The 16,540-nt window shown below is 28.0% G+C and overlaps 2 protein-coding genes across 2 annotated transcripts in view; one reads left to right on the top strand and one right to left on the bottom strand.

Annotated features, from left to right (window-relative positions):
- LOC107439990 (uncharacterized) overlaps positions 1-16,056 on the bottom strand; it is a 235,103-nt gene extending 219,047 nt beyond the window's left edge. Inside the window, exons 1-2 of the mRNA XM_071185902.1 lie at positions 15,968-16,056; positions 10,665-10,753 (exon numbers count right to left, since the gene is read on the bottom strand). The gene's annotated coding sequence lies outside the window, so the exon portion shown is untranslated. The remainder of the gene's footprint in view (positions 1-10,664; positions 10,754-15,967) is intronic.
- Positions 1-16,540, top strand: part of LOC122272569 (uncharacterized) — a 568,266-nt gene that overhangs the window by 45,170 nt on the left and 506,556 nt on the right. The gene's annotated exons all lie outside the window — the stretch shown is intronic.

The following is a 16,540-nucleotide window of genomic DNA, read 5'->3' as shown; positions in this document are numbered from 1 at the left end:
TATCTAATGTTGGTCAATCAATAGAAAACTATCAAAAATTTTGACTTAGGATTGAAAGCTTATCAATAACTCTCTTTTTAATAAAAAAAAAAAATCTTAAATTTAAATATATTTTTAATATAGTTATTCAAAGTACTCCCTCAAAGAATATTTTAATTAAAAGAAAATATACATAGCATAAAATGCATTCTATATTGCAAATTCGATGTTTAAATTTCCAATTTTACGAACATCGGAAATTGTCATTCTCAGATATATGTAAGATATTTCCCGATGTATTGTTCATATCGATGTCTATAAGCGTGATGTTGCGCTTTGTTTGTTCCCGACAGTACATCGAACATCGGTAATTGTCATTCTCAGATATGTGTAAGATATTTCCCGATGTATTGTTCGTATCGATGTCTACAAGCGTGATGTTGCGCTTTGTTTGTTCCCGACAGTACATCGATGTCTCCAAGATCGCGCGAAGAGCATTTCTCTCCATAAGTGTGCAGAAATATCTAATTGTTATCTCACTCCAATTTTTTTACATCGTGACTCATCGTTTTGCTAACACGATGAATCTGGATGTAACTAAGAATCGAAGTGTTGTGCAAATCCTGTTGAATTTTTTTAACTATCAATCGAGCCGTTTATTGTTTTTAAACCGCTATTTTGCAGATATCCAAGTCTTTAAATATTGATAAACAATTATAAAAAATGCAACTTTATTAAAAAAAATAATACAATTTTCTAATTGCAAGTTTATGCCGTAAAAAATATAAAACATTAATGTACCGAAACATCGCGATGTTAGCGTGGAGATACATCACGATGCCAAAACTTTAACCTCGCCCAGTTCTACTTCTCACTGCACTACATTTTTTTTTAAAAAAAAGTACCACACTACACCACAAATTACGAAAAAACTTGCGACTACAGTAGTTTCACTACTTCTAGTGCACTACTTTCGACCACTGTTCAAAGCACGGAGAAATATTATTTTTTGAAACAATAAAATAAATTTCTTACCACAAAATATACAGCACTCATAATATAGATCAAATAACGTTAGAACTCTTGCCTACCTGAAAAATGAAGACCCAACTTTTATTAACAAAAATTACAAAGTAAACAATAAGCAATGTTTTAATAATCATTTCAAATGCAAAATTAAATAAAAATGTATTAATAACTGTGCAACACTGTCAATTCACGAAACTAGTGTAGGCAAAAAATTATTGGCACAGGAAGACCACAGGTAAGTAACATTGAGGAGATGATTTAAGTTTTTCACGTTTTTTATAAGGCTTGTTTGATCATTTTCTTAAGACGTGCACTGAACATTAAGTATAAGTTAAAAACCATTAAACACAATGATTGTTTCTTAATTTTTCTTTCCCTCCCAATGCATGCATTCGATTTGTTATTAAAGGTAGGCATGTAAATTCAAGCTGACCTAAAGGTTTGTGTAGTTTTTCTTTTTAAGTAAATTTCCAGTTGTCAATATGTCTGTTATGATCTCGTTTTTTTTCTTCAGATAAATAATTCACTAAAATTTGCTGTTAAGATCGTAACTTTTTCTAAAGGTTGACTGAGAAAAAATTCTAGCAGAATCAGGATTTTTTTATTAACATACCGCAGAATAATTTCAAATGTTGCTTCAAATCAAAACTCTCAGTCATTAAAATTAATAAGTTTATTACAAGTTGGATACTGAATGTTTTGGCCATAACTTCTTGATAACAATATTTGTTAGGCTAATGATTCCATACTAATGGTAAGTGCTCGATGGAAAATTATAACAGGTGGTGATTTTTTTTTTTATAACCGTCGTTAAGGACTACACAATTTTGGGTTTGCGACTCCTAATGTTCGACTCCTGGATCAAGTATTGGGAGAAATTTCCCTCTCTGGAAAACCTTCCGATGGATCTAACAGCATTAGTATTGCATGGAGAAGAAAACCACAAAACCTCACATGGTTAGAAAGACACAAGGGTATTCTGATCCATGATCCGTCTACCACTGAGGATATTTTACCTTACCACTGTGGTCGGAGCGAGCAGGGTGTGGAATTCGTACCGACCAGCCATCGCTGGGATTCGAACCAGATTCACCTCATTGGAAGGAGAACGTTCTATCTTCTGAGCCACCACAGCTAACGTGGTTGTTATAACAAAAAGGAGTTGAAACTTATTTTTGAAAAAATCTGATGGGAATGTTTGTTACTCTAATATAAGGATGTTAAATTATAAACCAGCACGCCGCCCTGCTCATGATCCCAGGGTCGGACTGAGACTTTGGAGCCCGCAGGAGACCCTTGAAAGAATTGAAATTCTATTTATTGAAAATGTTAATAAAGCGTTTTTTACTTCCTCTTCGTAACTTTATTTACAAATTTTATAAGAAATATTAAACATTCTTTAATGAGCTAAATATTTTATATTTAAATTTAAAGCACTTACTTATTAGTTAACATAGTTCATTTTAAAATTTATTGTAAAAAAATGTAAAAAATTAAATTTTGATTTTGAATTAAAAATTTTGAAATGAATTTAAATTAAATGACAAAAATCAGTTGAACCTGTTTTTGACGTGGCTTTTTATCCCTTTTTATAGGTGGGCTAACGAAAGTTTTTTGCCGGGTTGTTTAATTCTCTTCAATGAGCAAACAGTGCATAATTAAGGATCCACCATTTTGAAACCAACGACATGATGCACCGGCCGCCTTAACTTCCGAGGCAAGTAGGTAAGAAAAGATTTGAAATCGGTGAGCTTGGACTGGAGAAGCACATTTGTACCTCAATTCTTTCTAATGATATCTCAGTGACCAGTGCATAGCCACTTGGACATTGCAAATTTTTAAAAAAAATTATTAATAAATAAATATAACTTTTCAGCAAGTTGGCTAATTAGAATAACTGTAGTGCAAGACTAGGCAAACGATATCCTCATAAACGGCCAACTCTGCGGTGCAAAATTTAAAATTTTGTTCTAAAAATATTCGATTTTTAAAAAGTTAACTAAAAACTGTCGAACCTCTGTTTCGTGGTCACAAACTAGCTAAGCTATGTCTAATTTCAATTTCTTTTGGTGGGTTGCTTGGGGTAACAAATGTTTACAGGAAAATAACTTCGTGAGGCAAGATTTAATATTGCTGTTTCTAAGTCATAAATTATTTCAAACTTATTTTGGCTTTTTTTTTAAGATAATTTGATAATTTTTCAATGTTTTTTGGCGATTATGATCCGGAACAGTAGGTTTTTAGATCATAAAATATATAAAAACCTATCTTGGAAAGTGTTCTATAGTAATGCAAATGACCTAACGAACCTTTACAATGAGCGACGATTTTGATTCTGGGAAAATATCTAAAAGGATAACAACTAACTTTAAAAGGCAGAATTCAAATTTGAGGTATCCAGAACAAAAAATATTTATAACTTGTTTTTGCCGTGCCATAATTGTTTTTTTTTTTTGTCGAATGATCTGACAAGAACTTATTTCGGATTGGAATGCACTAATAATTTCTTCCAATGTAATAGCGTTCTGAAAAAAAAAAAGAACTTGTTTCCAGGTGAAAATATAGTTAAGATTTATTAATACAAAACTTTTTTTCACAAATGGGCTAGCGAATAACTTATTTTACTTTATTTTATAACCTTCGGTAAACAGCCGACCCAATTTTCGGGCTTGCGACTACAACTATTCAACTCCGTTGCTTTGCAATTTCGAACCCAATCCAGAAGACAAGGGAACTTCTGGATTAAGCATTAGGAAAAGAAGGCTACGAATCATGTACACTGATCTATGCCGCAATAACGTCAGAGAAGGACGTCCTGTTTGATATTCTTTAGAATCCTTTTTAAGGATACTGGGTGAATTTGGACGGAAAGCAGCTAAAACTTGTTTCGCACATTGTTTTTAGCAGTCAAGCAAACTGATATTTTTGATGGGCTATTGGGGGGGGGGGAGGCAAACGATAGTCTATAATCTTTACAGCAATTCAAACCATATTTTATAAATTTTCAGAAAATTGCTATATTTTTTAATGAAAATTGTTATGTTCGATAGTAATTAGTTATCACTCTTCATTAACTTAACGAAGTGGTATTTTGAAAACATTAATTTGAATATATTTCTCAAATATTTTATGGGTTATATCCCCGCAGAAACATCCTAAAATAAACTTAATTTTCTCAAACGAAATAAATAAATGAATACAAAAAAGATTGCGCTCTTCAAAATCAAAGTTTAATGGAGAAGTAGTTTAAGAGAAAATTTTTCGTGCGTGTAGAAATTTACCATTTTGAGCAACAAAAAAAAGCTAGCAAAAGGAAGAGTAAAAAACGTTGAAAAGTATCCAAGAGTTCTTTAAAAAAATAATAAAAAATATTTCTACTGTAATTAGAATGAAAGCTAAAAGTGTTCTAGAATATTTACTGAGAAGTAAACATTAAAAAAAATTGAACTTCGGGCAAATCCAGTGGTCAAAAAGACTACATTATTTTTGTAGTTTACTACAACTACAGCTACTTTGTTACAAATGTAGTAAACTACACCTGCAAATATTTTTTAAATGCAGTGACTACTTCACTTCTTGAAAGGAGACGGACTTTGATCGAGAACATAATTTACATCGAAGTTTAAAATGGTTTTGAATAAGAAATTAACTTACATTAAATATCAGAAAATATACTGAAGAAATATTTATTCAAGTTTACAAGAGCGAGTTTGTCATTCCAAAACATTTTTTTTTTAATTTGTTCGTTCAGTCTTCAATATTTTATGCCTTTTCCGACAGCGAATATTTAATTTAAGAAATGCGAAATTATCAAACACTTATTCGAAATTATCAGATTTTTAATTGTTCTAGGCTATTTTATTTCATCTGACAAATTAAGTACATTGAAAATACGTTCCATTTGTTTAAAATATTATTAATTCTTTACGAGTGTGCATTCGCTTATAAAGTTGTAATTAATTATCAAAGTGATTATTTATCTATTTTTTGTAATGGCTAGTTTAAATCTATGCAAACGCTCAGCGTCAGCCACAGAGTCAATTTCATTGCATCCATTGATGGACCCGCGAAGATTTGCATCCATCAAATTCGAAAAATTAAATGCTTTAGAACCATGTTTCTTTTACACTACCGTTAACAATAGAAAGACGGAAACTTAGTATAAACAACTATATTGCCCAAAAGCAGTCAAAATGACTGATTGTAATAGAATAAATGAGTAAAGAAATTTGCTTAAAATTAGTTTTTAATATTTTTTATATTATTTACAGTTAAATAACAAGTTATTAGAGGTTTTAACAATAAAAAAAATATATGTTGCACAAAATCCTAAGAAATGGTGTCATGTTTTACATCATTGTTTTTCTAATTGAAATTAAAAGCAGACAAAATGACTTCCTTGGGCAATCTAGTGTTAAAACTAGTTGACAGGAATCGCTACAAACTACTGTTTTTGTTTGTGTCACACTACTCACTAGGACTGGGTGATAAATCGATGCATCGGAAAATATCGATTCTATGCAATCATTGCTGATGGTGGAAAATGAAGTCTGAAATTGAAAATATCTTGCAAAATGCAGCAGAGTTGCAAACTAGAGTGCAATAATCTCACCGATCCCAGCTCAGTAGACGCACATGCGGAGCCTCAAGTAAAACCTGTAAAATGATTGGCGCTTTCATACGCTATGTACTGATGGTTCGTCGTATATGATTATGGTTGAATGAATTGTAAAAACATTGAACGTGAAAACCATGATTTTGCATACTTGATGAAAATCAACATGGTAAAAAAGAAAAAAAATCTCATTTTCGAAAAGGGAAAGTTAAGCACTTTTTAAAAACACCCCATGACAAAAGCACCTTTAAGGGCTTTTAAGTAACGAAAATCAAAAATAAGCACCTTCAAGTACTTTTTAAAACGCTATGCACCATGTCACTACACACTTTTGTAAAAAAGTGGCACACTACACTACAAACTAAGGAGAAAAGTATTGACTAAAGTACAGTGCGTTGCTTCTGACCACTGCAATAGATTTTATGCCTTAATAGATTCCTCATGCAATTATTTTCTGAATAAAAATGGGAGGGGAAGAAATGTGCAAAAGCACCAATAATCAAATATTGTTTACTTTAAATACTAAAATTGCCTCAGATAGTAAAATTTCTTTGTAAATTTATAATCAAGTTTTTAAAAATAAATTATAAGCCCACCACATATAAAAAATAAATGTCTTCATCAATAAGTAAACCCCTGTAGCAGAAATTTTTTGGGGTCTTTCTGCAACATGCCTCCTTCATACTAATATCTTTCTGCAAGATAGTTTAGAAAATAAAAATTATACCTGTTACTAATTTAAAGTATCAAAATCATGAACTTCAAAAAAAAAACTTCCATTAAAAATTAAATTATATAACTTTTTTATTTGAACATTTATAATATTTTTGTTGATATTCTAGTATTTTATAGGTGGAAAACACACTAATTATTTCCTTTTTCCCATTTTGTAAATCATGGCATTAGAAAATATCCTGAAATCAGTTGCAGTAACTACCAAAAAAAAAAAAAATTGACAACAAAATCACTGGAATCGGACTTTTCAAAAAGAGATTAATAAATGTGAGTTTTCATTTTGAGATTCAGTTATTGTAATAAATAATATTGTATTAAAAATATAGGATCTTAATAACTGTGGAAATCAATAGTAATAACTACATTAAAAAAATAGATCGAAAACTTTTGAAGGAAAGAAAACCAAAATTTTTTACTTCCCAAAGGAAAAATTTTGTGTCCAGCGACATTGTCGCCTTGTCACCACGATTCTGCCACGGGGAAGTAAACAAAATTAACACACATACAAGTAGTCCTTACAAAAAAAGAGATCATATGATGCCAGCACAGTCTTTCATTTGACACTCATAATTTAAAAATGTAGAAATTTTGTTATAACATTGACCTATTTCATGTTTTTAACCAAAATGTGTAAATCAATGTCTAGCACTTTTCGAAAATTGATGACTAAATGCATTAATTTAAAGGAAAGTCTAACCAAGAGAATAGATTAGAATTTTCGATCTCTATTTCAGCGGTTACTACTATAATTGCCACTTCTAATATTTTCAAATCGTTTTTTTTTTCTTTTTTTAACACAGCAGTTCAAGAGAGATACTTTAAAATTTTAAAAAAAATTCTGAGACCTTTTCTATTTTTAGTTCTTAATTCTTTAAAATAAATACAAATCAGAAGCATATTGTAATATAAATTACTGATTTAAAAAAAAATTTTTTTTTAGTAGGATAGTTGTAAAATAAATTACTTTAACTTAATCAATTAGAAAAATAATATAATCAGGAACAAAAACAAAGATATATGTTCAGTTTGAAATTACAATTGAAATTATTGGAGTATAAAAAAAAAAATTTCTTAATTCATGAAAACAATTACAAATCTAAAGCATATTGCATATAAATAACTTAAAAGAGTAAATTATTGAAATTTTTTCAAAAACCAAAAAAAAAACTTTAGGATGGTGGAAAAATAAATTATTTTAACTTAATCAGCAAAATAAAATAATCAGGAGGAAAAACAAAGATATATGTTCCTTTTGAAAGTACAATTGACGTTATTCGATTATAAAATAAAGTCTAGATTATAATATTTAACAAATAAGTACTTTCTAGTAGTAGATGGCACAGATATATGTAGTACAACATTCAATGCTTCTATGCTAGATGGCAAATTACAAGACAATTGTAGAGTTGAATCACAATCCCTATAGAAAAAAATTATTAGTATGCTGACAATTTCAAATATATTTTTTCAGCATTAATTAATTTAAAATGAATTGAATAAACATCAAATTAACCAACTTAAAAAAATTAATGCTTTTCTAATTATCAAAAGTAATTTTTCTTGTGTAACAGAAAGAATTTATTTAAAACACTATATGTATGTTATCACTAAGCTTATGAAACTTATTTTTGCGCATTGACAATGAAACGCTGAAAAAAACTGATCTATGAGTTAGGCAGAAGTTAAAAACTAACTGTTTATGTAAACCAACAATCTGAGCTATATTTTGTTTTTGATTATGTTTTTTAATCTACACAGGTTACACTGTAATTAAGACTATTCTTTTTGTTTTCATGATGCTCCATAATTTATGCAGATCACTTAATAGTTTGTACACGAAAGAGAAGTATTCTAATAAAATAGCAAAAGAACAAAAACCTCATAAATCAATCATCTATGTATACATATATATATATTTTAAAACTTTTCAAGCATTTTTCTTTGGATTTTATTAATACTACATTTAGCAAGTTTATGTCGGGATACAGGACTGTAATACGTCAAGTACAAGTATAGAGCAATTTTATTAATGAAGTTATTATGAATAGTTCGCACAGGCAATGGCACCATTGCAGTGTAGCACACAAGAGTCACACTGTCTTATTTAATTTATGAGCAGAGGCATTCATCAATGCCATATGGTGTCCAATATATTAATCTGTTGCAACTCCAAACTCTGAATTTATATTTTTGTCACATAGAAAAATTCAATGAATTATCCAGTCTAAATCTAATTTCCAAGTAGTAGTTTTTCTAAAAACCACTTGGCAGTATTTCAGTACTACTAAGTAGTATACCAAGTAGTTTGAAATCAAAGGTTTTACAAAATTTCTAAGAAAGAATTTACACTTTAAAAAAAGTACTCTAAGGAACGAGTAAAATCAGCTCAAATAGCGAAGCAATCTGAAAGGGTTGACAAGCACAATCAGTATGTACTATCATTATATTGCAGTCGGCCCTCCATTTAACGAAGTCACTAAATCCCGAGAATAAATTTGTTACAAGGAAAATTACCTAAATAGAAAATCACCTTTTGAAATAGTTAAACACAAAACAGGTTACAAATTCAATAACGCTAGACATAATTAAAATACCAATGGATACACCTTTATCTTGTAAACTAGCATCTACTATTTATTTTATAAATCTTAAGCATAAAAGAAATCTGCATAGAAAGCAAGAACAGAGCAAAACATTATCCAGTACATGCTACATACATTTTCAACTAAAAAAATGCTAAATTTATGTACAAAATTATAGCTGCATTTAGTATAAAAGTAATTTTAAACATACATCACCACATGCGTTCTTAAGTTTAATTGCTACTGATAAAATCAGTTCATTTCATCTCAGTTTTCTTTGAAATGGTAGCAAAAAGGGAAAGGGATTTTACTGCCTTCTTTAAAAGTTGAGTGGCTTAAAAAATCAATTCAAGGTCATTTCCTTCACAAAATGCATCAACAAGTTTGAAATGTTCTGTAATATTTTGGGAAATATTTCAGAACATTTCAACCATGTGGATCTCAAAGAAAAGTTCGTTAAATAGAAAATTCACTTCTATTAGAAAGTTACTTTACCATGAAATTTGTAAAATGTTCTTATTTTCTTGAAGAAAAAAAAATCGCAAAATAGAGAAATTCGCAAAATAAGTTCTTTAAAAAGAAGTCTGACTGTATTTAAAAAATATTGCAACGAAAACTTGTGATGAAACCAAAGTAATGAATTGAAAAGAATTTCTTACTGTTAATAGATTTTATAATAAATATTATTTATTGCAATCATGTACATTAATAAATATCTTTCAGGCAATAACAATATGAGTAACTACAGGTTGATTGAAATTTGTAACCCTGAGTTGAGGAAAAGCTTCTGCAAAATACAATAGTATTTTGCTTGTTCTTACTAATTTCATTTTTTTGTAAGGTAAAAACTTATCTGCCATTAATAAAATAAATAATATTTTACTCAGGGAGTTAACTGTGATGCTATTGAAATGTTGTTGTTGTTTAAGGAATGTTTTAAGTAATGGATGTTTTAAGGAATATTTGATCTTGAATTTTATGAGATTCGATTTTGGCTACTTTAAATATTTAGAAGAATTTGGAAACCAGGCAGTCATTTTTTTATACATATAAATCACTTATTAGAAGAATTATCAATAATAAATTATTTATCCTACCTATTGCAAGTAAAATACATTAATAAAAAATACAGCTATTTTTATAAATATTTCTTTAAAAAAATCCTTATTTTACTTTATTTAATTTTGCAAAAAAACAACTAGTTTTTTTGCATTGCATTTTATTGCAATATAGTAGTAGTAACAGAATAATATGAAAAAGAATTAAAAGATCATAAAATCAATTTATATTCTGCATACTTGTATTAAGAAAAATATCAAACTCAGTGAATAGACTATTCTCACATCCATAATATTAATTATTAAAATAAATTTTTAAAACAAATTGACATGCATTGTAAATTATGCTACAATTGGCATATTTGCTAAGCTCTAAAATATCCTGAAGTTTTTAAAGTCAGCTTACAAGTTAATAAAAAATGAATAGTCAATACAAGTTAATAAAAAATTTTACTTGAAAAAAACAAAAATAGCTATAAAATGCATGTTCTTTCTTTGGATTTAAAATTAATAAACAGTTTAGATCATAATTATTATAAAAAAAGCAATGTTATTACAAACCGAATTTTAAATTAAAATTAATTATAAAAACTGATATTTCAAAAAAAAAAAACTCTTAAATAACAAATTTAATAATACTCAGCAGTTAAGAAAAAAGAAAGTCACCTGTTTTTATCCACATCTTCAACAATCGAATGCAGTCTAAATGGCACAAATGATGCACTAGTCGTGGAATAATAAGTCATTTCTTTGACCTTAAAAAAAATTAATAATCATTAACGTTTTCAAACATATATATACCATTACATATTATCATCACATAAAAGACAGGATATCTAAAAAATGCAATATAACTAGAAAATACCGTAATTTCTAAGATTATAATTTAAGTCGATTAAAGAAGCTTCAAAGAAGTAAAATATAAAAAGTAAAATCACAATTAGCTACATGTTTATAACATAAAAGGTAGAATGAATAATCTTTTAAGGAAAGATAGTATTATAGATCAAACTCTTTTTTACAAAACTAAATTGACAAAATTGGGTTAAGACCAAAAGGGAATTAGAAACAAATAGAAAATTTAAAAGAAGAAAACAATGAAAAATATAAACATGACATTTTTAAATTTTTCATCAATTAAATTTTTATTGTTTTTTTTTTAAAAATTTTCTATTGGTTTCAAAATTCTTATGGAATTTCTGCTGCACTTCACAACTATCCTTTGGAATTGAAGTATTTAACTACTTTGTACATAATTTTCAATATCTCTTTTTATTAAGAAAGAAATAATTATTTTGGTTATACATCTAAAATATTTAATGTTAGCAAAATCAAATTTCACTTACTTTTCTTTGATACCTAAATATCCATCTATTGACTCTAACAAAAAAATACCAAGAAATCTCCATGTTTTTTTGTGAAATTTCAAAACTAAAATTTTTATACAAAATCTTAAAAACAATAAAAAAAATATTAAAGAAAGCTAAAAAAAAGCAGTAAGTTAGGTATCTATCACATTAACATAAAAAATCTGAAGTAAACGGGCTGTTAATCAAATCCTTTGGAAAAATGAAAGAAACAATAAGGAATTGAAAGTTGAGAATTATCAGCGATGTAATAAAAAGATCAAAGGGAGCAAAAAAATTATTAAAATAACATACAAATAATTTACTAATTACATACAGTTAAGTTAATGTGACTCCATAAACATTTTAATACAAATTTTATGTTATTGGCATACTTTATTTCATAACCGTCTTTAAATAGCCGATCCAATTTTCTGGTTTACGACTTCTAATGTTCAACTCCGTAGCCTTGTAATTTTGAACCCAATCCAGAAGACAAGGGAACTCCTGGATCAAGTATTAAGAGAAATTTGCCTTCGCGGAGGACATTTTGACGGAATTTTACTACATTTGCATTACATGGAGAAGAGTTCGAGAACCTCCCACGGTTAGCCTAACGGGAAAGGAACTGCAACCCATGATCCCTCTACCACTAAGGATATTTACCTATAGCACTGTGGTCGGTGAAAGCCTGATAACAATTTCAACAAACAATTGAACAAACCATTTCATTAATTTTAGAGTGAATCTTAATAAATCTAAACTCACATTTCCTTGAGATTCATTTTATTTTTAAGTTATTTGTAAAGTGTCTTTACCATAGAGGTAACATTATATTTAAGTTTGAAATAAATGGATATTTAAAAAAAAAAAATTTTTTTCTTCAGTTTTTATTTTTTATTAATAATTATTTATTCATTATTGTAAAAATTATATTTATCTTATTATAGCTTGCACCGTGCCTGATATCATAAACAAAAAAAAAATAAAATTGAATACATAAAAAAAACTAAGGTTAGATGTTGCCAGAAATAAATCTTAACGTTTGATATTAAAATTTTTTAAAAATATTAAAGATTCAAGAGACATAAAATGTTTTTTTCAATTTGAACTGAAGGTTATCATTACATTATGTTAATAAGTAAAATAACTTATATTTTCCTGTTTTTGATTGTGTTGATCATTTAGTATTATTAAGATTAAATATTTTTGTCTAGTACAGTTGAAATTTTCAAATGCAGCTAATTGTTACGATTGAGATATTATTATATTAATACATATCATTGCAATAACTATATATTTTATAAACAGAGATGATCTTTTTTACCTTTGATAATGAAAAGTAATAATGTATACCGACTTTTAAGCAAAGAAAAAGAATTATGACTGTGAATCGGTGCAAGCAAGGGGTAGGGTCTCAAAATCCAGTAAAAAATAGAAGAAATACATTATAAAATATAGAAATTTTAAGGAAAAAAAATATATAAAACATAGAAAAAAATACATAAATAGATAGAAATTTTTTTCTAAAAAATATTCCTTAAGTAAAATTGATTTATAACACACTGATGTAGAAACCATCAATTGTATAATCAAAGAAACTAAAAATAAGTTGAAACTATAAATGGTATTCTCAAATATATTTAATAGTTTATGTAGCTGTATGCTAAATTTTGAATTTCATGAAAACTTCAGCATTTTAGTACATTTAAATATTATTCATTGGCTGTAGAAATATTATTTGTTATTAATCTTAAATATACTTTATTTCTTAACATTTAATTTATTAGATGTGAAAATAAAATTAAATCTATCTTATTATTCCTCACGTCACATTCCTAGTTTAAAACAGCTTAATTCAAATTAAATACAACTCTTAGCAGAGAATATTATTTCTAACAGAGAATATTAAAATCATATCAAAATTTTTATATTTCAATTTAAAGTTTACATTGGAATATTTTTAGTTTCATACACATAATGTAACAAAAATAAAACCAATATTAAATTAAATTCAAACTGATTTTCTACTGAAGAAAAAAAATAACAATTTCAGCCGAAACTTTTTTCTTTAAATACACTTGTATGTATCATTGGCTCCTTGATTAATCATATTTTATGGATGAGTTATAACACAAAACAAAGAGTAAACATAAAATTTTGGAAGCCACAAGTATTAAATTAGATTGAATCATATCATCATCATTTAAAAATACACAGTATGCTTTAGCAGTCTTTAATATTCTATTCTCCAACATAAAAAATACAATACGTTTTACATTTAAATAAATTCGGTAATTAAAGTAAAATTAATCTTTATGATATATTAATATAAAGACATATATATTAAAATAATTATATTTCTGAAACAAATATTACTTTCAAAATGAATTTCATTATTGCGCTTTCAAATTTCCGTTAAAAAAAATCTGGAAAATATCAAAATTGATCAATATTAACACTCTGTATTTTGTATAAGAATCTATTCCTTCTGGCCACGCACTACACACTAAAACCTGTTGATGATTGGTTAAATCTGAAACTCCACCCACTTTTAAATATCTTATATTTTGTTTAGCGGTAAATCCATGTTTCTTCGGAAACTAGATTTCTAAAGCTTGAGGAATCTCCTATTCTAGATTTAGGTTTTTTTCAGGAAATTCAACTTTGACTCCACAAATTCCCTGGTAGGGCCCCAAGAATTTACAGTATATTCAAGTTATGAAAACAGTAAATAAAGTAGAAACCTTTAAATGAGAAAAAATTAAAAACTATCATAAGAAATAGCAAGTAATGGATGTCAATATTTCCTAATCTAACATCTTGAATCAAGTATAAACAGGAGTTGTACATATATAATTAGGAATTTATTATTATAAAAATTAATATTATGAAAATGGTAAATAAACTAAGAATTTTAAATAAAAAAAATGTATGTGGGGATAGCAGTTATCGACAATGCCAACTTTCATTTATGAAAAGGTACCCCAACATAGTATAGAGTTAGCATGTCATATATTAGTGAATTGGAATTGTATCTTCTGTAGTGGTAGATACACTACAGTACACCCCCACCAGAATTTTATATGAGATAGAATTCAATAAATGGATACCACTGGTAGATTCAATGCTGTTTTGTGAGAAGTCAGGAGAGCTGTATTAAGATCACCATACTTTTGAGTGTTGATTGTGAGAGCTCCATTTAGTTCACGATCGAGGTCGCTCATGTGTTGCCATCAGCAGTTCAGGCCAACGTTATGTGTGATCGAGACTGAGAAGCAACAACACGAGGAGGTGATTAATGTCGCAGTCACAAGTGGCAAGTCAACTGTTTAATGAGGAATCCATAAAAGTAGGCGTGTTCAAATCAAAGTGGAAGTTTCTGCCAAGGTCGGCATGTTCTCATCGCGTCCAAAGGTCACCAAAGTGAGGAGAGGAGTTGTCGACAATGTCAACCTTTATCTATGAAAATGTACCCCACTATAGAATCACGTTAACATGTCTTATATATTAGTGAATTGGAATTGTATTTTTGTAGTGGTAGACGCACTGCAACGTACAAACTAATGAAATAATGAATGTCAATAATTCCTAATATTTTTGAATCCGGATCAACCAAAAGTTATAGGCAGACAATCAGAAGTATATCAGTGGTGATCGCGAGCCCAACTCAAAAATCCTGAAAATTTCTTGAGTAAAATCATTGACACATTTCAAAAAATTAATGTCTCTATAAATTTAAGCAGCTGATATTTTCAAAACATGAAATTCTAAGTAAATTACATGTAGCATAATTTATATAAATAATTATGTATAAGTTTATTTTTATCTCTAATCACATTTATTATTCTAAAAGAAAAAATATTTACAAATGAAAAATAGGTCAAGCACAAATTCTAGTTCTAATATTTCTAAATAAAATATACAAGAGTTTTTATGCATAAATGTAATCGATTATTTCTTAAAACTTCTGGGCCTTGGATTTCTCGCGATTAGCAAGAAATACCGAAATCCTTATTTTTCCCGAAGCACATTTGTATTAAAATTATTGATTCAACCATCGTCTCACCCTAACTGTCAATATGGGGAAAAAAGGTGGGGTTAAACAGTTGTGGTATTCTAAAGCTCAGAAAATAATTTTGTCTTTTTGCAAAAATGGAAACACATGAAGCGAAAGAATGTGTTAGATAGAATAAACTTGGGGATTTTTGTCTGCTTTGGAACACTAAAAATGTTATGTAAAACAGAATCAATTGGGGAACCACTAATTTATTTATTTTATTTACCTTTTTACGTGCTTGATAACATGTTCAATGCAAAAAAAGTTTAAGAGCAGTTGCAAAATTTGTGAAACGTGAACACTAAAACGTTGCAAGTGTTGGGTTAAAAATCACTTTGATGAAAAGTGGGATATACGAATATTAAAAAAATGGTAATTAAACTAAAGCTTTCAAATAAAAACCAAACAAAAATGTTTTATCAAAAGAAAAAATGAAGTAAACAGCTTAAATATTTTTCCTTATTTAGAAGAATATTAGTTAAAACAAAGAATATAATAATAGTTTGCACACAGTAACAAAAATAATTAAAAACAATATGGAACATAAAACTTATTAACCTCACCTTGGGACTGTGTTACAACAAAACATCTGTGTTTCTCAAAGTTTTTGTCATCGACGCAACTGCTAAAATGATGTTGCCCAAAAATCAGTGCTACAACAAAAATTAAATATATAGAGAGAGAATAATGAAAAAAGAAAAATAAAATAATTATTAAGAATAAATAAATAAAAAATCCGAAAAAAAGGGAAAAATAATTATTAAAATCCGGAAAATACAAGATATAATCTTTTCATCAGCTCACATGATTATATCCACAAAAAAGGAGTGCTTTCTAATATTGTATTGTATATACTTGTGAGCTAATGAAAAGCTTATATCTTTTCTTTTCGGATTTTCATTAATTTTTTATTTCCTTTTCAATAATTTTTTTCTTCTCTTTTTTCTTTATTTCATCTTTGTTCATTAGCCTTAGCATTTTTTTACTTGTTTTCTATACATTTTGAACTTATTTTATGAGTTCTTCTATATACTTACAGCTAATGCACATTAAATAAAGCTTATTGCTTTTACTTAATTTTCTTCGTTTTTCTCTTTATCCTTTTTGGATTTATTTGTTGTGCTATATATATATAT

This window comes from Parasteatoda tepidariorum, chromosome 9 (genome assembly GCF_043381705.1).
Source record: "Parasteatoda tepidariorum isolate YZ-2023 chromosome 9, CAS_Ptep_4.0, whole genome shotgun sequence".
NCBI classification, from domain to species: Eukaryota; Metazoa; Arthropoda; class Arachnida; order Araneae; family Theridiidae; genus Parasteatoda; species Parasteatoda tepidariorum.
The sequence above is the reverse complement of the archived record's forward strand: the minus strand, read 5'-3'. Positions and strand labels throughout refer to the sequence as shown.